Consider the following 24989-nt stretch of genomic DNA (forward strand, 5'->3'; position numbering starts at 1 on the left):
TTTTAAACTATTACATACAGCATATTGACATTATGAAGATGTCTTTTTTGTTTTTTTGGTTAGTCACAACAATATACTAACAACAGAGACATTTATTGATACTGAAAGAGATATGTAAGATGATGTGGTTAATTTCATGTGTGGCTTCTGAATCTAGTCTCTTTAATTTATAATTGTATGTAACTCACCTATCTCTGAGAGGCGTGACAGCATGAATGGAAAGTCAAGTTTGCCCTTTGTCCTAAATATCATTATAATAATATCCAAATTTAACACAGTGACTGATATTCTATATCATACAAGTGTAGCTCTCCAAAGAAAATAATAATTCATTTCTTTGAAAGACATAGGTAAGCACAAGAATTCTTTTTTCCTGAGTATGTCACTCTCATTCTTTATCAAATTTTACACTGTGATATACTTCCTGAATTTAATTATACACTTGGATTCTGAATTAGCATAATCAATGCATTGAAGCAAGACATTTAACAGAGAAATGAAGTTAAGCTACTATTTAATAAAAAAGAAAATACTTATTTCAACTTTCTGTTGTTCACTCACCTTTCTACTAATTATGTGAAATTTATACCTTTAAGCCTCATTGAATGAAACAAACTGTTTATAGTTTTTAAAAGGAAAAACAACATCCTTTTTGATAAACGTCTTCATTTTGTACTACCAGATGTCTTTCTGTATCCTCTCATGCTTTCTGATTTTATTTTTATAAGTGTGAGAACAGTGAAAATGCCAGCCATTGTAATCAGTCAGCTTGAGCCCCTGCAAGGATTACATAGAGAGATGGTATCTTCGTGGTTTTTCATAAGTACTGAACTTGAAGTACACTTAGCTTCTTGGGATCCACAGCGAACCATGGAACACACCAAAACTCACATTCGATTAGCTCCACGTTATAGTTAGCTCACTTTCATAATCCCATTTTAAATCCAACACACAGTAGCATCCACAAAACAAACTAAGCCAAAGTTCTAAATATAGCTTGCCTTTTCTCTTTACCTTTATGATGTTCTAAGTCTTAAAGAAACTAGAATTTAACAATTGTAATAAATAATTGCACATGAGTAAACACCTGGACTTTTTAAGAGGGCAGCAGGAATTTGGTTAGAAATAAATTTCAAAATCCATCATAAAGCTACTCAAAATATTACTTCCATACTATGGGCGTTTTTGCTATATATTTTGTGGTTTGGGGTGAATTGCCACAAAGAATCCCCTGGCAGCTGCAAAATGATGGCAAAATCTGCTCCAGTCGATGATGCCACTAATAAGGATATTTTGAGATCCATCCATGCTGAAGTGCGGTGACTCTGAGGTGTCATCCTTCCATCTCATGGCAGAAACAGGCCAAGGAAGGAGGTGCCTCTCCCCTCCTCCTCAGTTATACCATCAGCACTGAAACCCATAAGAGCGACTTTAGAAAAAGGTGTTCTGAATTATCTGCCTTCTTATTTTCCCATAGAAAGTAGCAACTGTGCCTAAAGAAACTGTGTTTTAAAACATGCTATTTCACTACGCCTGTGGGAAAATATCCTTTCAAAACAAACACACTAAATCTGGTGATCTTTACTAACGGGACAGTGGAGTAACTGAGTCAATAAACGTATGCATACATTAAGAAATTGCTTTTATGCCTGTCCCTGCCCCACTCGAAAAGAATGAGTAAAAGGGGTTAATCAGTGTGTATTTTAGGTTTCTATTCAATGTGCTGCACGCTACAACAATGGAACAAAATCTTAAAGGAGTGCACAGCGGCTGTATAGATAATTCCTAAAAGTCTCAGGGATCCTGACGGAAAGTTGGTTTTCTAAGTAGCATAAGGAGACATTTGACCAGGCTGCTCCTCCAAGTTGAAGACTGGCCATGTGTATCTGGACCTCAGTTGACCACGTGACTCAAGACAGCTCACTGGTGGGTCAGGAATAAGGTGGAGTAGATAAGAAAAATTTGCTGGTATGTCCAACTCTAGAAGCAGCCACAAACCAGAGTTGGTTTATAAAGATTGATCTTGCTTATTAAATGTTTTAAAAGTCTTTGCACAGTGACAGGTGGACATCAGTCAAATAAAAGAAAATTATCAAGTCACTTCTCAGGTGTCAGCAACTTCCTAAATATAATGCATAATCTCAGCCGTAATGGATCTTACAATAGAGGAATGGAAATCTAAAATAGTGAAATAACTCTTGACCGTATAAGGCAGCTCCACTGCATGCTACTAAGTCCTAAGGAAAAACGAGGGATCCGCAAGTTTCCCTGGAGGAGATGGTGCTTGAGATGGGACTTGAAGGGTGATTAGATTTACACCAGTGGGTTCCCAAATCCGACCGTGTGTGAGCAACCTAGGAGGCTTTTTAAAGTTACTGATCATAACCACATCCCGACTTCAGAGATTTTGAATTGGACTAGGGTGAAATCCTGGCACCGGTATTTTCTGAGAGCTCCCCAGGTGATTCTAAGGTATAGCCAGGCTTGAAAAGTATCAAATAAAGAAAGGGTAGATGGGAATATACCACTTTCCGAAATGAGAAAGAACAGAATAGTAATAATAGAATGACACATCTTTCACCTTCAAAGATGGATAAAATCTTTTGGGGGAAAAAAGAATACAGGGACTCTAGAACTAGTAGTCTGAAGTCAGGTTTCAGAATCCGGGGTCTTCCATTCATTTGTTTATTTAACCAATTGGTATTTATCAAGAACTATGTATGAGGTGCTATGTTATGTTATTGATAAAGCAAAGATTTTATCAATTTGGTTGTTTGGTTGTCACAAAACCAAGGTCCCCAGCGTATGGGCTTTACAATTAAGTGGAAAAGAAAGACATAATGAGTTTTGTATTATGTATTGTTTTAAACAAAGGATGATATGATTCTTGTAGCACACATCAAAGGTAACTCTGGCTGTGATGTGGAGAATGAGTTGGAGAGGGGTCCAGACTGAAAGCCAATGGATTGGCGAGGAAGCTACTGTGGAAGTCCAGTCCAGGAGTCACGGGAATTGGATTAGCATGGCAGTGGTGGAGACAAAAGAAATATACGGTTTTGAGAGGTGTTTAGAAAGTAAAATAAAAAGAACCTAGACATTGTGATGAAGTGGATATAGGATTCATGCAAGATTTCCAGGTTAATAACTTGATGGATAGCCACATCATTCACTGAGTTTGGACCCATTGGGAGAGGCTGGGGTTTTCACGGAAAGATCACAGGCTCAGATCACATGTTAGCTTTAGAAGCCTTTGAGACATCCAAAAGCATATGTTAAATGGTTCAATACACCTAAGATGACCAGAGAGATCTGTGGGTCCTGGACTATCCCAGTTTATGTTAGTTGTGCCGGCATCCTGCTGTTTAGCGCCCACTTTCACTCTCAAATTATCCCTATTTGGATGATAAATTATAAGATACCCCTCAATATAAACATCTTGAGCTAAGAGGAGAAGTTTCGAGTGGAATATTTATGAACTGTCTGCCTATGGGTGAACAGTGAAGCCATGGGAATCTATGACATCACGAGGGTTGGGAGAGTGGACACAATGAGAAGGTAGGAGGTGTAAGGGCTAGTTTCTGAGGAGCTCCAGCATTTGCGGGCCAACTAGAAGAGGACAAGACACTAACGTAGTAAAGAGGGAGCTGCTAAGAAGCAAGGAAAGGCATGAGAAGTGTCACAGGGCAAAGGGAAGCAACAGCTTCATGAGGAATGCTGCTGAGATCAAATGCAAGGATGACCAACAAGCAGTGGGCACAGCTGCAGATTCATTCCAGCCTCAGTTTTGTCCCTCTGTGAAATAATGGGCTTCACCTATATGATCTTTAAATTCCTTCTTACTCTTAGAAACCATATTCTAATAAACTAAAAGACAGTGCAGGATGAGGTCAACGATACACAGATCTAAATGCTATAGTATGTGAGCAAGAGAGAGAGAGGATCAATTCTACTGAGAGAATTGGGAACAATTTCACAGAGAATGTTTAACCTGACACAGAAAGGGGAAGACTAGTCCTGTGCTTGGGGAAACAGTGAGTAAATCGAGCCATGTGAAGCACACTTTGCAAGAGTGACCCACTAGGAGGTGGGGTTAGCGGGACCTTGGGTAGACCATGAAGAATATACCCCGACTACCAGGCTAAGAAGTTTGGGCTTCATCCCATAGAAAAGGGGAGCCACTGTGAGTTTATGAGGGGAGTGACATGATCACATCAGGATCTTAGCAAGAATTCTCTCTGGGGGCAATCTAGAAAAATGGATTGGAGAGATGAGAGACTAGTGGCAGGAAGCCAGAAGTCAGGAGACATCTAGAGTAGTCAAGATGAGGGATGATGAGGACCCAAATTAGGAAACTGGCAGTGAGGATGAAGAGGACGGGTGGGTGCAGACACTCAGCAAAGGGAGAATTGGCAGAGCTGGATGACCATTAGATGGGAGTAGTGAGGAATGGGGCTGTCTTGAAGATGGCTCTTAAACTTCTAGAATATGTGATCAAAGAGGATGATGGTGCAAATACAGAAGGGGCAGCTTTGCTCCTCAAGCCCGAAAGAAAAGTGATCAAGAATACTGTCTTGGAAACGACGAAGTTGAGGTGATGTGGAACTAATTCCGCCCTGCACCTTCCTCTCTCTTTCTCGAGTTCCCATGGAGTATACAGTTTGTGCTACATCTTGAGATTCAGTTCCAGCTCTACGTTATTAGTCCTGCTGTCTAATGATATGTTTGTTTGGGACTTCTAAAATATACATCTTTATTTTTACACCCTTTGCTCACAGAGCCTAAACCAATTTTGGACTCATAACAGCTGCTTAATAAATGATAACTTGACAAAGATATTAGAGCTGAAAAGAACACAAGAGCCTACCTTCCACTGCAGCCAACTAACATTTCACAGACAAATGTTTAAAATTTGCTTTTCAGCAAAACAGTAAGAAATCCACTGGGCTAACTAATAGGCTAGTGGATATGTTTTGTATCATACATTTTTTTAAAGAAACAAACAAGATATACCCAAATGCTAAGTAATTCCGTTAATAAAATAGAAATATTTTTTACTATATTCAAGTTTGTTTTATAATTATTTGTACTTAATATATCAATATACTTATATTTAGGCAGAACATTTTCATGGAAAATTTCCTGGAATTTCAAAATATTGTGATTTAAATAGTATATTTATTTTTTTACTTAATTAAAAGTAAGATTCCAGGTGACGGCCCAAATAACAAGAAGAAACTCTATAACTGCTTTGTGGTTATTCTTACCTAATTTAGAGAGCTAATGTTGCAGGAGTGTGATGCTCAAGAAGTGTGTGTCACATACATACACATGCACACATTATTTATCACTCACTACATACCTGACGCCACGTAAGCTCTCTCCATGGTTAGCCCATTTCATCTTCACAATCAGCCCAAAAGAGAGTATGTTAGCATCTCAATTTTTTGAAGGTTCAAGTAACCAAGACGCACTGTTGGGACTTGAATTTTGGTCTCCAAATTTGACTCCAAAACCACATGAAGCTATACTAGTGAGCATGTCATTCACGATAAGGTGCCACTGACAACCACTCCAATGACTGAAGCCACCATCACTGTGGTATCTACGGTGTGCAGGGCACCGTGCCAGGCTCCTGGCAACCACAGCAATGTCGCCAGCCATTTTTACCAATCGCATTATTCAGATGAAGAAACGAGGCTCAGAGATAGAGTGGCTTTACCCAAGGTCACACAGCAAATAAATGACAGAAGTAGGATTTGAGCAGACTTCTCTAGTCCCAGAGACCACGGTCACCTCAAAAGAAGGAAAAACAGTATGCCAAGGGAATTTTGGTGTTCTTTTCATTCCATTAATGTAATGGGTATGACCTAAGGAAATATGTCATGTCTAACTTCGGATTTTTCTTTCTTATAGAATTTAGTATCTGGATTCAGATAATATTCAAATACTAGTAAAAAAAATATGTGAGCTGTAGCTTGCTCCTGGAGTTTCCCCCAAATGCTAGTGTATTAAGGGTGTCAAGAGCCTAGCATATTCAGTCCCTGATGGGAAGAAGATGGAGATAAGGGGAGATGGATCTGAAGTCGTTGGTGAAAGGGCGAAAGGAGGCCATGTCTGCTACTGTCACTTAACCCTTACCTGCCTTGGCATCACTAATGCTTACAAGGCTTGCTGGCAGCCTGGGTTTCTGTTTTAAAGCAGGAAAAAGTATACTGCAAACTGAAAACATTTTCTTCTCCAAAATGGGTAGAAGAGGATGACATTTAAGATCATCCACAATCTGGACCCAAGCTTTCTCTCCAAACTCATCACAGATTTCTCCATGGGGGGATCCTGTGCTCCAGCCCTACTGCTCACCCACGGTCTCCCGAACACATAACGCAGATCTCTGCATCTAAATCACAGGTTGCAAACTGGTGGCCCAACTGCCAAACCCAGCCTGCAGACCTGTTTTGTTTTATCTGTGTGTTTTGTGTGTGTGTGTGTGTGTGTTTTTAATGAGCCAACATTCAAAAATCTAGAGATTTCACATAATTCATATTCTGGCATTTCTTGAAAAATCTCACAATCTGGCAACATTGGTTCACCTCCACATGGCAACAACCAGTCTAGAGGTGAGATGTGGTGTCCCCTTTGGATGAAGGCTGTGCCCTTCAGTTCACGGTCCCCATCATCCCGTGTGTCTCTGACGCTGAAGCTATGTCAACATTATTTATTATCAAACTTGCTCCATTGTTTTTCTAATAGTAAAGAAACACTTCTCTGTACCCATGTCTCTTTCAAAACTGGAAAAATGAAAGACAAAGAGAACTAGTTATTTTAAGAAATATGAGAGAACGTAAATCTGTGTAGAAGTATGTGCAAATAACCTGGCCAATTTCATTCGCCTATGTTACCTGCCGGCATTGTTTTTATCTGTTCACGAATTTGGATTTACTATTCTCTCTGTTGCTCATTCTGTTTCCCCTTACCTCTCCACGTCAACTCCTGTCTTTTTCTAGAGATCTATAGTCTACAGCCATATTTTTGGTTCTCATCTAAATGCTGACAACTCCTTGTTGGCACTATATATTTCACATGAATTGTAGGCCATCTTAAAATAACAGATTCATACACTTTTAGAACTGGAGTGGTCCTAGGCGATGACCTAAGTCTAGAGGCCACAAACCTTTTGTAGAAAGGACCTATTTTCTAGCAAGGACACTTGACACTGATGTAGACTGAAGGAAGATTTCATTCTCACATCAATTATTTGCTGATGAACTCCTCAGGGCCAGGCACTGTGCTAGAAGCTGAGGCTGCACTGAAAACAGGGAATAAGGCTCTTTGCCTTCACAGGGTTTTTATGGGCAAGCGACATCAACATTCTGCCAAGTTATTCCACAGGGAAGGAGGCAAATGGTCAATCTTTGTTCTTCCCAGGTCACTGGTTTCCAATGCCCCATCTTGTTGGGCGTCTATGGCGATGCATGTGTGGAGCGGAGAAGTGTAAGGCCGTATGTTCTGATTCACTTGGCTATCTATCCTTTTAAACATTTGTGAGCCCCAGGGCACTTCTGATGTTTGTTAGCAGTTACCGCCTCAGGTCCTCTCAATGTCCCATAGAGTTTCAAGGCACTGCTAGTGTCTGTATGCCACTTCTAATGCTAGAAGCCTTAGTTTTTGTACTCCCTCCAGTTCTCTGGCATTTCAAAGATCCATGGGCTATGTAAGTACCATTTGACCAAAGTAGTCATTCTTCCATTATCTCTTTTGGCTTTCTTAATAACCTTAATGACTGTCAGTAATCTTTTATATCAGGCCTCAACTAGAAGTGAGAAATTCCTAGGGGTCTGAGGTCACGTCTTATTTCCTCTAAACTTCCCCAGAACACAGTCCCTTGGACATAGAACATTGACCAATGTGGGGCCTGATTTAGATGACTTGGGAGAGGGAAAACGCCTGTGTAAATAAGGTGCACCCTAAAAATAAAGATAGACCTTCAAATCAGGGCAGAGCTTTATGACATTTAGATGGCCTCATAATTTTTATAGGTTCAACAGCAGTGGTTCACTATTAGCTTCTAATATACTAAATATAAAAGGGGAAAATTTTCAAGTTTTGACTGGCAAGTGGTACATTTCTTCCACTGAACAATTCTCAAAACCTTCCCCAAAACTAAAGCATTTTTCATATTTTGGCCCTACATTTTCAACACACAATCATATGTTTACAGAAAAATGATATACTATATACAGGTCTATCTTCTCCAGAATAAGCCTGATCTATCCGACCCCTCTTCCTGCCTTCCTGCACGCCAAAGAATTTTCATCGGGCAACAGATATTCTCTAGAATCTCAAATAAGAAGAAAACAAAAATAATTGGGTTTCTATGCAACATCTTTGTAGGTACTGAACTCAATAATTTTCTACACTTTTCTAATCTCAGAAAGTACTTTTCCTTATTCCTAGAGATAGCCAGTCTTACTGTAGACAGAGATGGGGAAAATGCTGATATTATAAAAGATATTAAAAATAAAAACGACAGGCTGTCCTTAAAAGCTGACAAATTTAACATTTCATAAGGTTTATATATAGCTAGAGTTTCCAATTTTGTTCTAGAAATAGTATTCATGCAAGTAAATACGTTGAATTTTCTCCAAATTTCTAAATTTTCTAAATTTCTAAAATTCTCTAAATTTTCTACAGGGTGAAAACACTATACGTTTGTTAAGGGCCCACATGACATCGTTCTCCAACTTAGTGCACCAAAATAAATGCAAGAGATTCATAAATTTCTCTCTGCAATATCATATTCTAACGGAGTTTTTTTTAAGAGGGAAAAAAACTATCATTCTGTTTGGAGTTTAAATCATGACGATCACTTTAAAAAATGACCCATAGAAATGTGTAACCACTTGATTCACGGGCCCTCAACTCCATAAAAATGTACTGGTTCTGGAGAAATTACTGAATTCTCGGTGATTTTTATTGCTCCGTATCAGCGAAGCCAAAGTTGTGTTTTAATCTTTGCAATTCTTCGTAATAACCAGTGACATAATGATCTGATGACCTGAAAACTAACAGAATCATCCACAGACCTATACATGGCACAGTTCTGCTCTCCATTAACCTCCCTTTTTCAACGTTTATAGGAAGCGAGGTGCACAAAACACATGTATTTGTAATTACATTTCCAAAAAAAAAAATAATCCTCAAACAGCTGTGGAGACAGCAAAGATTAGAATCTGACAGTGGCTTAGAATAACGAAGAAGGGGATGTCAGGGTTCAGCTACAGAGCTGATGAAAGATAGAAGGAAAACCTGCTCTGCAAAGTTCTAAACCTGTGTTACTTTTATACATGAAATTAAAACACATATAGTCTAAGAATTAGAAATAGGAAACATAAAGACTAATGTTTTTCGATCAGATGATTATTTAAAAATGTATTAAACCTTGTGTTTTATTAAACCTTGTGTTTTAATAGCAATAAATTGAAAACTTGGACAATAGTTACATGAACTATTTTAAGGTCTGCTTTAAATTCTTCTTCTAAAGATCTCATAAAGTAATTGAAACTTGGTTACACCTAGCTAGTTTCTAGGTAGTATTGTTTATTTTTTGACTTCTTATTTATACCAACTATAAAAGTCTAGAATCGTTCATGAAAGTTTGAATAATCAATTGTCATACTAAAGTGATCATAAAAAATAATGTTTTAAAATAGTTTCCTTATAAATATTTTCAACTTAATATTTAAGAATAGAAAACAATTTTTTAGATTCATATATCTTTCACAGTGGAGATATACACATATGTGTATACAAGATTCTAAGAGGATAATAACTCAGAACAGGAATATGAACCTTATAAAGAGCCATCTTTTGAAGTTTATAGCATGCTTCAGTGAATACACATAGAAAAACCTGTATTATTTGAATTGTAAAAAAATTACTTAATTCTTCACTTAGCAATTTCTATACTCTTTTTAGAGTATATTTTGCTACTCTTTTTAGACTTTGAGAAGCCAGTAGTAGCCTCAGACATAAGAATCCATTTACTAAGATAAATTGTCTATAATAAATTATGCTCTTTATGTGGCATCACTTGCATTTTACAACTAAGATATCTTAATTAACAAATATTTGATATTTGGTATTTTAATAGGATGAATTGTCTTCTACATGATTGACATTGACTAAACGAAAACTGATAGTAACTATAAGTACAATTAGTTGTCCAGTCTGATCACTCAATTTTTAATATATTTCTTTGGCCAAAATAAGCTCTCGTTAGAACCTAACACACATTTTTATCAAACTCTTAACTCTCTGCAAGAAATTGGTCATTCTAAATGGGAAGATAATCACATAACAGAATATCTTTTCTTTTTTGTTTTAAATCCATGACCAAAGCATGCTATAACATGCTCACTATTTTACATAAATGTCCAGAGAAAATTCAGTAACCTTCCTAATATGCGATGGCTTCATTTTTACATGCTATTCTTTCTTTCTGAAGTTGCTCTCAATGCTACTAACACGGAAAATCTTACAAAGAACTTCAATCAGGCCACAGACCCAGCAGACTTCACTGGCTGGGCAAACCACTTAAGGGACCGAGTTACCTGCAATAATCAATTCACTGGTCGTCTGCTATAAACGGAAAAGCATCCTTCAAAACTTTTCTGGTTTCCTTATCTTGCATCAAATTATTAACCTCTGGATTTTAGGAGTTGAATCTATTAATGCCTGACATACGTACTGAGACTAAAACTCTACATAAATATTAGATTTAGGAAAGGAACCAATTAACTTTTAAAGGAATTGAAATGATGGCCAAGCTATTCTAGTGCTACTTGATAAAACTATTGTGTAATAGATTCTGGGATCACAGAATTAGGGGAGAATGCATAATCCCTCATCAAAGAGTGGCAGCTTATCCACAAAGCTTCCTGTCCCCGATGGGACATTCTTTTAAAAGTAATAACGAGGACTTAAAAACTATGTAACACTCTTCCACCAAAATTAGCCATTTATGCCAACGATTCTTAATCCTAAAAGAACCAGAACCTCACCCAGAAAGCCTTGAGATACTTTCCTTCGGGAAAAAAAAAATGCATAATGTGCACTAATAACTTACATCCATTCCTAAATCAAATGGTTACGTTCCAGACTTAAAATTAAATGATCAAATACACCCTTGAAGGTAAGTTTTTTTAAAAAAAGGTGACAACAAAATAATAAAAAATCAAACAGTCCCTAAAAGGCTGACAATAACAATTTCCAAGACTGAGAGCTACTAATACTTTGCTTTCTTCCACATTTAAATTTTTCAAAGTGAACTGTAGCCCTTTCAAAGCTCAAGTGGCAATTACACAACCAATTCATATACCTTATATCGCACTTAAATGAAAAGCGTGATACACTAATGATTTGTGTTACGTAATTCCCATTAACCCCTGCTGATGGCTAAATATAAAATTCACCAAACTTGATATGCTGAAATTCCTATCTGAAGTACAACGCAGTTTTTAAAAGCCACTTTCATCAGATGGCGTGAGGAGAATTAACTGATGGCATCTCATAAAGCAAGCATGGACTTCTCTCCTTCAGATCTCTCGTTTGTCAAAGATATCAAACACCTGCAGAGTGGCGTGGAACTATTTTATTGGAAGGCGCAGATTTCATATAAAACTTGAAGAAAACGAGATTAGACTTCTGTCATGGCCATACTGACTGAGGGTCGACCCAACTTGCTAACATCATACTTAAATGAAATGCAAGGTTATATGAATTTTATTGAGATTCCTTTAAATCAGAATATCAGTAAATGATTTACCTTAAAACATAAGATTTATTTTACAAATACATTCATGCTGTGTGACTTAAGGATAATAACATGAATACATCACTCATCTTTTATTTTTGTAATAAATACCTTTTTGGTTATCTGTGTGGATGTTGCATACATATGTATTAATAACATTCTCGAAGTGTCAAGATTGTGTAAAATGGGATATTCATTAAAGTACTTTTATGATTTCTAGAACACCATTTATCTAACCATCTTAATTCTTTTTAGGTTTCTTTACAAACTTAGATTGGAGTTAGTGTAAGTTTTGATTGCTAACATTTTTAAATTCCTTAACCATGGACTATAGAGCATGTTATCTATATAATCAAAAATCCGAGGTTCTGTTTAGTGGAAACATACAAAAGCTCAAAGCCATAAGTGTAAATAATTTAAATTATTAAGCAAGATTTATATACATCATTAGTAAAATAATATTTGGATTTAAAAAAATATATAATGAGGACTTTTCTGTTTGAGACTGCATTTTTAACCAGAACACATTGTGCTTCAAATCCTTACACGAATAATTTAAAAAATAAATGTTTTAAAAATTACATCCTTTGCAATGATTTATTTTCCTTCAAAGTTATAACACTACACATATACTCTACCGCCTAATATCATACAATTTAAAATATAGAAAATTGTATCATGATCAAAACACAGGATAGAAAACATTAAAGAAGCATTTCTCTTTAGAAAAGTATGGATTCAAAGTCCTTGCCACTCATGCAGTTTTTAAAATTAGTCACAATTAAGGGAAAAAATTCTTATTGGCAAATCAACATAACATGCCAACATTGTTTATAAAAATTTTGTAATGCCAAAGTGTTCTTATTCAGAGATTGTATATTCGAGGGCAAAAGCAATCACTAAAAAAAATTTCCTTTACTTAATTTTTTAACCACATGAAATACAGAATAGAGTAGTCTATTCATATTTGGCAAAAAAAAAAAAAGTTATACGGAAGCATAAAAATTACTCTGAAAGTGAGGATTCAATTCTATTTTGACAGGTACACCTCACCTACAAGTAATAACTTTAATTTTCATTTATATTGGAATTTATTTTAAATGTTAAATATGCTAGCACCTTCATGGGAGAAAGATAAATTGAAAATTAACTTAAAGTAGAAATAGCAACTTAGAAATATATTATAGACAGAAAATGTCTGTTCTGTTTTAATTTGAAGGAAAATAACTTGGCAGACTTCTCTTCAACCTTCACCCCTTTCTGAACCCAAATTCATGGAAGGCAACAAACACATTCTCTTCTTCCAAGAAGCTGTGATTATTTTCAAAAGTTTTCTAATTCTTTTGGGATGTTTCTTAAAGTATTAGCGAACACGAAGAGGATTAATATTTCAGTTATTTTGATTATTTCATGCTTTTCTCCCACTATTATTGATGCTATGATAAAATTCAGCAACATCACTGAATGTCTTCTTTTTGTAACAATCAAGAGATAAAATAAGGCTGTTTATACTACAGCTTTTATTCCTTTATGATATTATAGTAAGTCACTTTTACATATTTATTTAAATTACTAGATTAGTTATTTGCAGTATTTTTTGCCTATATTTATTATTCTCATAATTACACAAAATGAAAGTGAAAAATGTTTACATTTTCAAATATTCATTTCATTTTGCTTATAAATACAGAAAAATGTAATAAGACTGTTCAAGATGCTTTTTTTTGTTCTTCAGAGGAAAAAAGTCACAGATTTGTTCTTCAAGAACTATAGGACTGACAGCTTTCTTTAGCTGCAAGTTATTATAAATTCTGAAAGAAATAAAATTTACAGCTGTCTTCTCCTGGTTTTCATAATTATTTTAAATGACAAGCCCTGTGCCAGCTATTTTTTTTTAGCTATTTAAAAGAACAAGTCCCTTGCCAATTTTTTCCACCTACATGTTGACAAATTCCAAATTGTCTGATAAAAGTATTAGCATAGATGTTACACTTTAAAAGAACATTTGGTAGACTGAGAATAAACAATAAGTATACTGTTCGGTAGGTTCGATTTTATGATTACCGAAATAAACATATCCCAATATTAACATATTTGCATGTGCTTCATGCAAACTCATTAACATATTTCATGCATTTCTTGTAAATTAAATTAAAGTAATTTCAATCCTGTCTTATCACTCTCTGCGTAACATACCTTCCAGTGTGTAATCCAAGTACATTAGCTCTCCTAAGACACCACTCCAGTACAGAAGCCAAATGCTGGACCTGACAGGGATACTGGAGTTGCTCTCGAGGAAGTAAGGTCCTCTTCTTTGGAAATGCCCCTGTTATCAAAAAGACATCGCACCTCCTCACTCAGATAGGGGGCCCACGACTCTAATTAGAAAATATTCGTTGAGCTAAACTTAACTAGAGATGAAAGAATCCATTCTCCAAAAAAACAGCTTTTCTTTTTTTTCTGGGGAAAGTGGGGACCACAAATTCACATCATCCTACTATTCAGAAGTGTTTCAGAATCTGACTGAAGGAAGACAGTCATTACCAAGCTGTTATTTCTCCCTAAATTATGGCAACCTGAAGAGGAATGATCACAATAATTCTGCCAAGTGTAAATAATAATGGAAGAAATGACAGAATGACTAAAATATATTGATTATGAGCCTTATCTTCAAAGATAAGTGATCTTGGATGTTACCTCCTAAGTAATCTTTTAAAACAATCAGCGTTTTTTTAAAAGTCTGTATATAAATTTTATAATGATAAAATTATAAGTTGGTGTTCAGTCTCATATACAAAGTATACCTATAAAATAGAGCTGTTGATACATTTTCTTTTCTTCATCAATATGAAGAACCAGATATAATATTTGGAATTTCTTGGACTAATTTTTAAAAATGATAATGTTCATATTCTCACGCAGGAATCTAAAACGCACATACTGAGAAGTGAAAAAATTTAGAAGTTAATTTTCTTCTGCACTTAATTAACTTGAATGACCAAACTTGCCCTTTATAAACTGTTTTTCCTATCAAACACACCGCTGCCCACAGAAAATGCTCAAAGGACCATCACTCTTTACAAAAGATATTTGTATTCATATTCTCTCCTCTTCCTCTTGCCCACTTCTCTCTCTCTCTGTATTGCCTTTTGGTTTTGAGGCAAAGATCCTGCAGACTCAGTTATAAAACAGCTGATTATTATTAAATAATACGATCCTTCCCCTGGCCCCAGGGTAAACCAAATCACATTCTCCCCACTACCCCCCCAACTTGTCTAATAGAAGTAAAAAGTATTCCACGATACTTGAAAACACTTAACAAAGAGCACCCCACAATAACTTTTATGTAATTGAACATGAAAATACAAGTGCGAATATATGTACTTGTTTTTCTCCAAACACTTCATTTCCAAAAGGAATAATCTCTTTTTTGCACACTCCAGAGTAAGCCAGAGGACTATAAATGTGGGGAAAATGATTTTTAAACTGCCACATCTCCATAAGCGATGATCAACTCCTTAATATACAAAAAAGAATGTAAGCATAGTTTGGTAACACAATACATTGCATTCTACATATGCTCCTTAACTCATCAGACTCATCTATTAGCTCATCGAAGTCATGGAACTCAGTTAAGACTGCCACCTATCACAAACTAGTTTGAAAAGTCAGTGCCACCCCATTGCTACTCTTCTAAGACTGCAAGGATATCGATAGGGCAGTAACGTCTCCTTTTTATTATTTTTATTATACGATATACGATATGGTTTGAATCATTTACTTGTATGACTTATGAGTATGTTCTAAGATATAGACCTTAATTTGCACAGTGAGTTATTTAAAGGAGAAAGAAGCAGGTTTGAGTAGATTACCATCTTTTACGAGAATTCTGTGTAGCTGTTCTAACGACCCAGTCACCTAATCAAAGCCATAAAAAAAATTATCCAAATTCTTCCAAATGAATGAATCCTATTGTCGTTTTGGTGTATGAAACATCTATATGTCTTAGAGCACCTTTCTGCATTTTGATAGTTTGTAATTCTAACAGTTGGCTAAAATAACACTTTGAAATGGAATGTTAAGTGCATTAGATTCCTGCTTAAAATTGTTTTAAATGAATGTTTTTACTGGAAAAACACTAATTCAATGTAAATAATCAACCATTACAGAGAAGAAAATTAAAATATAATAAATATATTTCCTACCAAGTCTTTTCTTCCGGAAAACAAAAAACAATGTCACTGTGGGAACTTTATATGCACTAGAAAGCAGACATATCTTTATTTAAAAATCCTATACACTAAGGCTATACTAGAATACATATCTATCTTAATCTTATATTCTATGCTTTTCATATTTCATTTTGTTGAGACTACCAGCATGGAGTACAGCAAGCAATGCAATATGGACAGCCCAATAAAATCTTAACGTGGTCTTTCAGAAGAGCATAAAAAGCTGATAAAGCTGAGGCCGACTAGACACAATTAAGAAACAAATGCAAACATCACAGTAAGGACTACAACGTTAATTTACCATCTTTCCAGGTTTCCAAAGAGGATAAAGAATTAACTCCCCATGCTTTAACTTTCTTTGTCAGCATTATCTCCACCACCTTGTTAAATAAGATTATAACACACGCACAAGATGTAGATCTCTAATTCCAAGAAATCCTCCCAAACTCAACCAGAATGTTGATATAAACAAAAAAGGAAATAACCTCGATGTCTAATGTTTACCATTTATGACTCAAAAGACCATAAAATCCTTTGATGCACAAGAAAATGCACCTTGAGGCATATTGTATTGGGGGAGAAAAGGCTATTTTAGTCAAAAATGTATTAATAAATTGCTTCCTCATGCTTTATGTAATTCTTAGAGAAGGTTCAAATTAAGTCCCCAAAAGGATGTTTTAATTATGAGAAGCAATATTTTGAAACTCACACGAGCCATCACACTTGTTTGGAAACAAATGACTTCTCAAGATGTAGAAGTATTCCTATCCATCACCAACAAGTTAATTCCACATAATAAGGCAGGTTTGGACGCAAACTGATCCATTGTGGAATGCTGTATCTAAAATTGATTACAACAGCACTCAAAATGAATGTAGCCCTCCAAACCACTTCTTTGCTCAGAAACATTAATCTCAATTAGAAGGAGAGCCTCATAATGGTAATGCTTAGTATAAAAAAGTATGAGATAAATCAGTTTTTATAAGACACAACAATTAATCAGGTTTCAAACCAAGTTTTTTATGTTTTTTTAAGCACAAAATTTCCATCAGGGCTCTTAAAACACTTGATAGCTCCAAAATTAGTTTTAAATGTGTTCTAAAAGAAGCTTATGAGACATAATTTTTAATACTTAGTTGTTGAAACTTTTAAGTAGCATTGCTTTATTGTGCTAGCTCTTCTGCATGCTTCTTTATTCTGAATGCCTGTTACACTCCTCTCTGGACTATCATTTCACTTTATTTTAAAACAAATATGAGCACTCATGTTAACTAAAAATTCAAAGGGATGTATAATTGGTTGCGGATCAGAGCAAAAGTTTGATTGCAAATTACTGTATCCTGTGCCAATATTCTCAAAGTGAGGTATGTCCTTAAAGTCAAAATGGACATTCGACTATCAAATAAAACATTGGGTAGATAAGCAACGTGTAATTGAACATGCTTAACAGGTTTCTAGAGCATATCTTCAAGAAAAGGGCTGACAATTCATTAATGCTGCTGAATACACTGATTTATGCAAGTATAATACCTTGATGACAGTCCTCAGCCACCCAGAAATCAGATTTTTAAAGGGTGAAATAAAGTTTAATAGAAAGGAGGTAATGTATTTATTAAAATAATCAATATTAATAAACTAATAAAGCTATCTTTATGGCACTTTTATGCCAGACTATGACCATCATCCGGACTTATTTCTTACCCACTCTAGGATAAACTTCAGCATTTCCAAACATACTTTTACAGTTATTGCAAAACATCACTTTTTATACATCAAGCTCAAAGTTGATCAAGTATTTCTGATACGTCATTCTGCTCACAATGATACCCACACACTTTTATCTGGTTTCTTATTTGCTTGACTCTTTACAAAGAGAATAATTACTCTTGGCTCTCAGAAGCAAAGCTAAGAAAGACTAGCTTGAACTTGCTAACTGGATTATTATTGTTTAGCTAGGTTTTCTTCCCGAATATATTTAAAACTTTTCAGTCTATGGAGGTGCTTTCTTCTATTCAAAGATAAGCATCCTTATCTTTCTTTGTCTTCACCCTAATAAAGCAAGTTCCCTTTGCTAACCAAAAGACTCCTGACACACCTACAAGATCAGGGTAAGAAAAGCCTCTATAATTTACCTAAAACATTTCCTTCTAGAAAATAAACACAGCCATGCAAAATGATTCAATTCAGAAAAATAACTAGTCACAATTCTACTATAAACTTAATCTGCTTTATTTTAAATAAGCAGTCCTCATTAGGGTACATAGTCTCTGTCTCTGAGTTGCTAACATTAATGCTATTGGCACAGGATAATAAAATATTTTTCAGATACATAAGCACTGGCATGGTTATTAGATATAAATACATTTTTCGTAAAAATAGTAGAGTATATGTAAAAATATATTTGTCTTACTCAAAGGAACTACTTTTTCTCCTAATATATATTCTTTTAAAAATTATCTAAAATAAAATATATTTTCTGCTTGGAAAAAATAGTACATTTGAGTAAGAGGAATATTGAAATTCATGTAGGAAAAAAGGCAAAATTGTTAAGGAAAATGCAACAGGAAGAGAGATACAATCCTGAAATACACAATAGAATAACTAAACTCATTATAAACCCGTATCTTTGAAGAATTTAGGAATAATTTGTGAATGCCATGACATTTTAAAGTAGGATTAGCAAGTCTTATTACTGAACTAACCTCTCACTCTTAGAGCAAGAATTAAATATTTGCTCTGCATTTAGAATCACGAATCGAAAGTTTCAAGGCTGTTACACAAATTTCATATATCAGGAAATACAAGCTAGAAGTTTTAGATAATTAAGACTATTAAGAAAGGCACAAAGCAAGATCGTCGGTGTATTTGTAAAATCTTTTGTTTCAACTGAAATATTAAAATCTATAATGAATTTTAATTATACGATTACTCTTAATTCTAAACTCTGTTCCTAATATACTGGAAAGATTACAAATACTTCTCCAGGTAGGCAATTGGGAGGGGGGACTGTGCATCCTTTTTTAAAGAAATTCACAAAACGAATCAAATGAGTAAGTTCTGTAAGTTGCAATACCACCTTTTGGGGTACTCTTCCAAGCTTTGCAAAGATGCCAGTCCTGTCTTTTTTTTCCTTTTGACAACAGAAGGGAAAGGTAATGCCAGAACATATTTCTATTTCCAGTGAAAAGACCACCCAGTGGATTCTGCCAGAGCCTACAAATGTTTGACAAATACATTGTCAGAAGATAAGAAATAGAGTGTTATGAGGATGCAGTCCTGTTCTCGGGGATCCCAGCTGCCTGGGGCCCTGGAAAAAGTGCTTACACAGCTCTCACTCTTTCAATTCCATTGCACTTAGCCAAAAGTACCTGGAAACTTTTCTCCAGCTTTCAATTATAATGACTTCAGAAAACAAATGTATTTGCTGTATTACACGGTCGAAATGTTTGCTACCCTTTCTCTGCACTAAGAATTAGTAGCAGGTTACCATTTCAACTACCTTAAAGGTGAGGCAGTAAGAATGGAATTCAAACCGCATAATAAGGTGCTCAGCAGAGATCAGACAACCTACCTTAATCTAACACATTTGAAGCTCTTTCTAATCGGTTGCTAAACAGCATACTGACTTAGATTGAGTTGCAGACTCGTAAATCTGTAATTTTTTAAATGCCCAGTTCCGGATATGCGTTTGTTTCCAGCCCCATCCAGAGTTTCCAGATCAAGTTTCAGTCGAGATCCACCACTCCCCACACCACCCCATCCCCTCGTCTCCTTCCTTCGCTCCTTCCCAACTTGGCTCCCTGGTAGTTGGAGAAGCCTCGTTTCCACTTCCCCAGAAAGTGGTGACATCCCAGGGCTTCCCGCTCACTGGAAGCCCCCCAGGATCCTGTCAGACACCTTCTCAAAGGACGCGGCGCCCCACCACAAAACTGGGGATCGCCCCGACCACAGCGAGACAGGCTGGCGTCCCTGCCCCCACTGAGCGCCCAGCCTCTGGGCTGCCTTTCTCGGGGAACCCGGGAGCCCGGGGCTCCCTGGAACGGGGGTGCGGTGCCCAGCTCCTCCGGCAAGAAGCACCGGCGAAGTTCCCACCTGAGCTGGCAGCCAGAGGTGTCAGACGCGAGGGAGGGGCGGGGACCGGGAGGCCGGGGACCGGGAGGCCAGACTCGGGGAGCGCCTGCACGCCGAGGAGATGCTCCCGGGCCACCGGGGCTGGCCAACTTGCGGCCGCCTCCTAGAGCAGCTCGGAGAAACGCGCCGCCGTCCGAGCTGGCTCCTGCCTGCCCTCCCGCCCGCCCCCCGCTCCCGGCCCCGCGGCCCGGGCACTAGGACCCCAGAAAGGAAGGAGGGCGCGCCGGCGGCGGCGCCGCACTTACCGCGCTCGGCTCGCCCGCGCCGCCGGCTCGCTACCCGGCCGCAGCCGCCGCGTCCACCCGAGCAGCGCGCACACAGAGCACTTGGCTAAATTCAAAGGAGCCGGGCGCGGGGAGGGGGCCCCGCCGAAGCAGCGGAGTGGGGGAGTCGGGGGGGATGTAGGGAGGGGGGAGAACAGCAAGTGTTACAACTTCCTTCCCTGCCCACCGCCCGGCCGCGGCGGCGAGGGACGCGGCGAGGGGAGGGAAGCGCGCGCGGAGCGCCAATGAGTTCACTTTCTTTTTCTCCCCCGCGCTCTCCCCCTCTCCCTTCCCGCCGGCCCCCTCCAGCCTCCTCCTCAGCTGCCGAGGCCCGGCCGGAGTTTTCGGTTCTCGGCCTGGGCGCGGGAGGATGGAGGCGGTGAGGGAGGAGGAAGAGGAAGAGGAGAAGGTGAGGAGGCGAGCAGGGCGCTGTGCCAGGGACCAGCATCCAGACCTTAATTGTGAGACGGGGGACGCGCCAGGCCGAGTGTGCCCGAGACCAGGCGCGTACACGTGTCCGTGTGTGTGCGAGTGTGTGAGAGAGAGAGGCGAGGAGAGGAGCCTACCATGCGCTTCCCCCAGTGCAGATCGCGGGAAGGCCCAATCACAGGGCGCGCTGGACCTGGCTGTGAGCATTTATAATCCTTGACTCCTCCGCTCCGCCACTTGTCAAGATGACAGGTACTTTATTTCTTTTTCTTCTTTATTCAAAAAAAAAAAAAAAAGAGAGAGAGAGAGAGAGAGATTCCCCGTTTACTGCCTTTTTCTGTCAAATGGGATTTGCCGGACTGAACCACGTCCGCCGCCCCTCCTTCCTTCCCTCCTCCCGGCCGCGTCGGGGACGGGAAAGCACCGAGGCTCCCATGCTGTGACCAATCAGGGCATCTACTACTCTCGCCGTGATTTAGGGGTCATCCATGAATAACACTTCACGCTGATGAATGGCTCTTGCCGGCTTTCGGCTCCGGTGAGGGGTCTCCGCGCCGCTGATTGCAAACACTAACGAACTTACAGCGCCATTTGAAATTCACACGCACCAACAAAGTGCGGGGGTACGTGCGCGGGGGTCTGTCGCTTTCTTCTCCCGGTGGCGGGGAGGAGGGGGAGGGGGAAGGGGCGGGTAATTGCTTTGGACCTAAGTGGAAACACTTCTCTGTGTAATCAAACCTCTAACCTTCTTAGAAAACTACTTTTCTTGATCTTCCGTAGGGTGGGCATTTCAGGTCAGCTGAGTCACCCGAGGAGGTGGGAGTGCAAGACACTGCCGGGAAGATGGATCCCGGGGCAGAAGGGTGTAATTAAGGATTTCAACCCCCCGCTGGGCGGCCCGTCCTTTACAGAACCTCTGAAAGTGACCTGCGCCCTCCCTTCCTGAGTGTCCTCACGTCCGAGACTGAAAAGCGCAAATGACCTTCGGACAGGGGAGGGGCTCTAAACGCTCAGACTTCCTTACAACCCGGACTGGGCCCTGTCGTAGAACAAGTGTCCCCCCCTCGAGTTCAAGCACCAGGACCTCCTACACGCGCGCACTGGCCAGGGACGGACCCCGGAGTCCTCTCCAGGGCTCCACACCCCACAGTTGCTCTCCTCTGTCTCCGTTGTCCCCTCAGATTAGTCCCCGAACGCTACCCCTGCCTTGGCTTGGTTTGCTGCAGGAGGAAAATAGAAGTTTACTGCTTTCCACCAGACACTGTCACTTTCTACTTAAGTTCCCTCCGAAACTCCCTCTCTGGATCCCCAGCCCCAACGCCCCCAGGCGTGAAGAGAGACCGCCAGGGTAACGTGAAGTTCTAGAGGCTCCGGAGTTTTGGAACACCCAACCGGCGACCTTCGCGGAGCAGCTCTCTGGCTCTCCAGCCCCTGGAATCTGCAGGCACCTTTCGGTTCCGGGACCCAGCTGCAGCCAGGCTGGGGCGTGCGCACTTGGGACGGACAAGCGAGCGTGGCTCCTCTTGGGGCGCCCGTGCGTACCCACCCTGGGGGGTAGCTGAGAATGAGCGTCCCGGGCCGCCGCAGACCTGTACTTGGAAGCGTGGCAGAGAGACTAGTGCGCTCCGAGCCTTCTCATTCCACCTGCCACTCTCAACTTCAGAGCAGAGGATTCCACTGCCCTGCCCCTAACCTGACTCGGGCCGGAAGGAAATACACTTGCCTTGTAACCACAGATCAAGAAACAGAGTAAGCACTCGGAAAACCAGAGCAATACCTCCCAGAAGAGCCTGAGCCTTTATGATAGAGTTTCTCCAAAGTTTGGGATAGAACTGACAAGGAGAATACCTGAACTTGACTTAGTGTGCCCACTCCCACAGTCTGAGTTCCCAAAGTTGCTGAGAGACCCAGCGCGCTGCAGCGCCTCAAGAAGGAGCGGTAATACGCGAGCAACACGACCCAGCTCCCGGGGCGCCTGAGACGCTGAACACGACGCGCGCATCTTCAGGGGAGGAATCTAGAGTCGCCCTGGGGTGGATCAGTCTCCTTCCTACCACGTGTATTTCACACTTGAAAAAAAAATAAGGTGGCAAGGTCACATTAATTATTATCTCCCTCTCATCCTAGCGATTCTGATTTTCTTAAGACAACTTGTCAATTATGAAGGTATGCCCCAGATATTCCATGACAGCCACACAAACTACTTAAAATTTGCATCACTGACATGAACTTAAGGAAGCTTGAAGGGTATTTCATAATCACGTTTGTGGCCCAGTTCCCACAAAAACACTTTGCATTTCAAACTTTTCTAAGTATGTAGGTAACACTCCTCCTTGCTCTTTCGTACTTTGCTATCTAAGAATACACAAAAAAGAGAAAAGACAGTCTCCTTGATCTTAAAGAGGCCGGAACGGAAGATCTAAATGGCTGGTAGAACAAGTGGGAGTTGGGGTGAAGGGGGTGCGCGGCATATTTTTTCTTTTCAGCTCTTTTTTCTAGAACCCTCATTATAGCTAACGCTGGTAATAAGCGTAGGAAACAATAGAACTCATAAAATTTAGAAATGGTAATAAATCTTGGAGCCTGTCGCTAGCCCAGCTCCCTGTTAGGTGATTGTCAAAGTTTTTCAGAATGTGATGCTGAGCATTCGCACTAATTGGATGCAGTATAGACGAAATACTCTAGAACTCATTAATTCTGTCCTGTGCACTTTGTGCCAGGCTGTCGCTGGTGGACAAAGCGCGCAGGTGTCCTTCTCCATGACAACCTGTGTGAGGCAAGCCCGCCATCAAGGCAGTTTATGTGTAAGTTTGGGGCTTCGTGGTTTTTTCCTCTTCCCTAACAAAGAAGTTCCATCATTTGAGGCTATTAGGAAAAGCTGATGTTGTGCGGTGCCAAACGATACCACGCGCTTTCTCCTCCAAATGCATCCCTGGAAAGCAGACAGGCAGCTTGCTACGTGACCATCAGGCTTTTTGCCTCGCTAAGCTGTTGTCATGGGAGGGCAGGGAGGGTGGGTAGCTCACGCCGTGCCCTGGGCTGCAATAAAAATTCGAGCGGGAGAAGAAATGCAAGACGTTGCTGTCTGTTTTGCAAACCTCTGGCCGCTCGCTGCAAACTCCGCCGGGCGCTGCTGGTGACTTTGCCGTGTTAACGCAGCCGGTCGTGCACGGGATAATGGGACCGAGCTGGCGGCATCGCCCTCCCGTGGGGCCCTCTTGTCACACTGATACGCAGTTCTCCGAAAAAAAAAAAAAAAAAAAACCGTTGCCGAGCTCCCCTCGAAGCCCCCACTCTCACCCCTGGAAATGCAAGCCTGCGGCCTTTGCAAGCCTCTAAAAAGTGCTCCGGAGGAAGATAATGGCTGGAACCTCCAGATTCACTTTGGGGTTAGGAAGGACCTGATGGCGCGTGAGGGCAGAGGTGGGGTGGGAGAGGGACAGGCTCTTGGCCTGCTGCTCAGGCAGAGCCAACAACACCTTGCTCAGCCGCTCCATCAGCTCCCCACCTCAACCCAGCGTCACTCTCCCGCTCCCCACCTGAAGGTGATGCTTATCCATTTTGGTGAGCATCACGTGCTCCTTCCCTGGAGGCTGTTGTCTGGGGGCTGTCAGTTCTCTCCTCCTGTCCTAAGGATCCAGCCTGGGGCTGAACGGGCTGGGTGACAGATGTTCCCGCCTCCCTCCCGTGGGTAGCAGCTGGTACCCCAGCCACTTCCTCCGTTTACGCGCAACTGTTTCGGGAACGCAGCAGGGGAGCATCGGGTCAGGCAGGTGTGGGGCTCTCCAAGGAAGCTCGTGGACACCCCTTGACTTCATCATAGGTATTCTCCGGACTTACTACATCTGCTCTAGCAAACTGAGGCAGGAGTGGCCCCGCCACGGGGCTCCAGTCGAGAGCTGCAGGGGCCGCGATCTGTCCCACTCATGGGGCTCTAGGCGCTGAGAAAGAAGAGAGGAAATGGGGAGCCAGAGTTTGGGGAACTAGACCTTCTGGCCCCGCCTCTGAAAAGATCAGCAAAGCCCGTAATCCATATACATCCAAAAGGAGGTTACGTCTCAACTGAGAACAAGAAGTAACTGATGGGCTGCTTAAAACTGAGGCTGAACCCTGGTAGTCAAGGGA

The 24989-nt window shown here is 40.1% G+C and overlaps 1 protein-coding gene and 1 long non-coding RNA gene across 8 annotated transcripts in view; one reads left to right on the forward strand and one right to left on the reverse strand.

The window, feature by feature from the left end:
• Window positions 1-24989, reverse strand: part of TENM3 (teneurin transmembrane protein 3) — a 2419468-nt gene that overhangs the window by 560913 nt on the left and 1833566 nt on the right. For 3 of the 7 annotated variants that reach the window (XM_070253221.1, XM_070253220.1, XM_023630964.2), the window contains exon 1: window positions 21002-21256. The exons of 1 other annotated variant lie outside the window; for it this stretch is intronic. The gene's annotated coding sequence lies outside the window, so the exon portion shown is untranslated. Of the gene's footprint in view, window positions 1-20417; window positions 20652-21001; window positions 21257-24989 lie in introns of those variants that run through there. 3 more of the 7 variants (XM_023630970.2, XM_023630966.2, XM_023630963.2) reach the window with 1 other exon arrangement.
• Window positions 20951-23935, forward strand: LOC138921066 (uncharacterized). Its single transcript, XR_011433331.1, has 3 exons — window positions 20951-21116; window positions 21344-21487; window positions 21645-23935. It is a non-coding gene; the product is annotated as an uncharacterized lncRNA (long non-coding RNA).

Source organism: Equus caballus, chromosome 27, assembly GCF_041296265.1.
Source record: "Equus caballus isolate H_3958 breed thoroughbred chromosome 27, TB-T2T, whole genome shotgun sequence".
Lineage (NCBI taxonomy): Eukaryota > Metazoa > Chordata > Mammalia > Perissodactyla > Equidae > Equus > Equus caballus.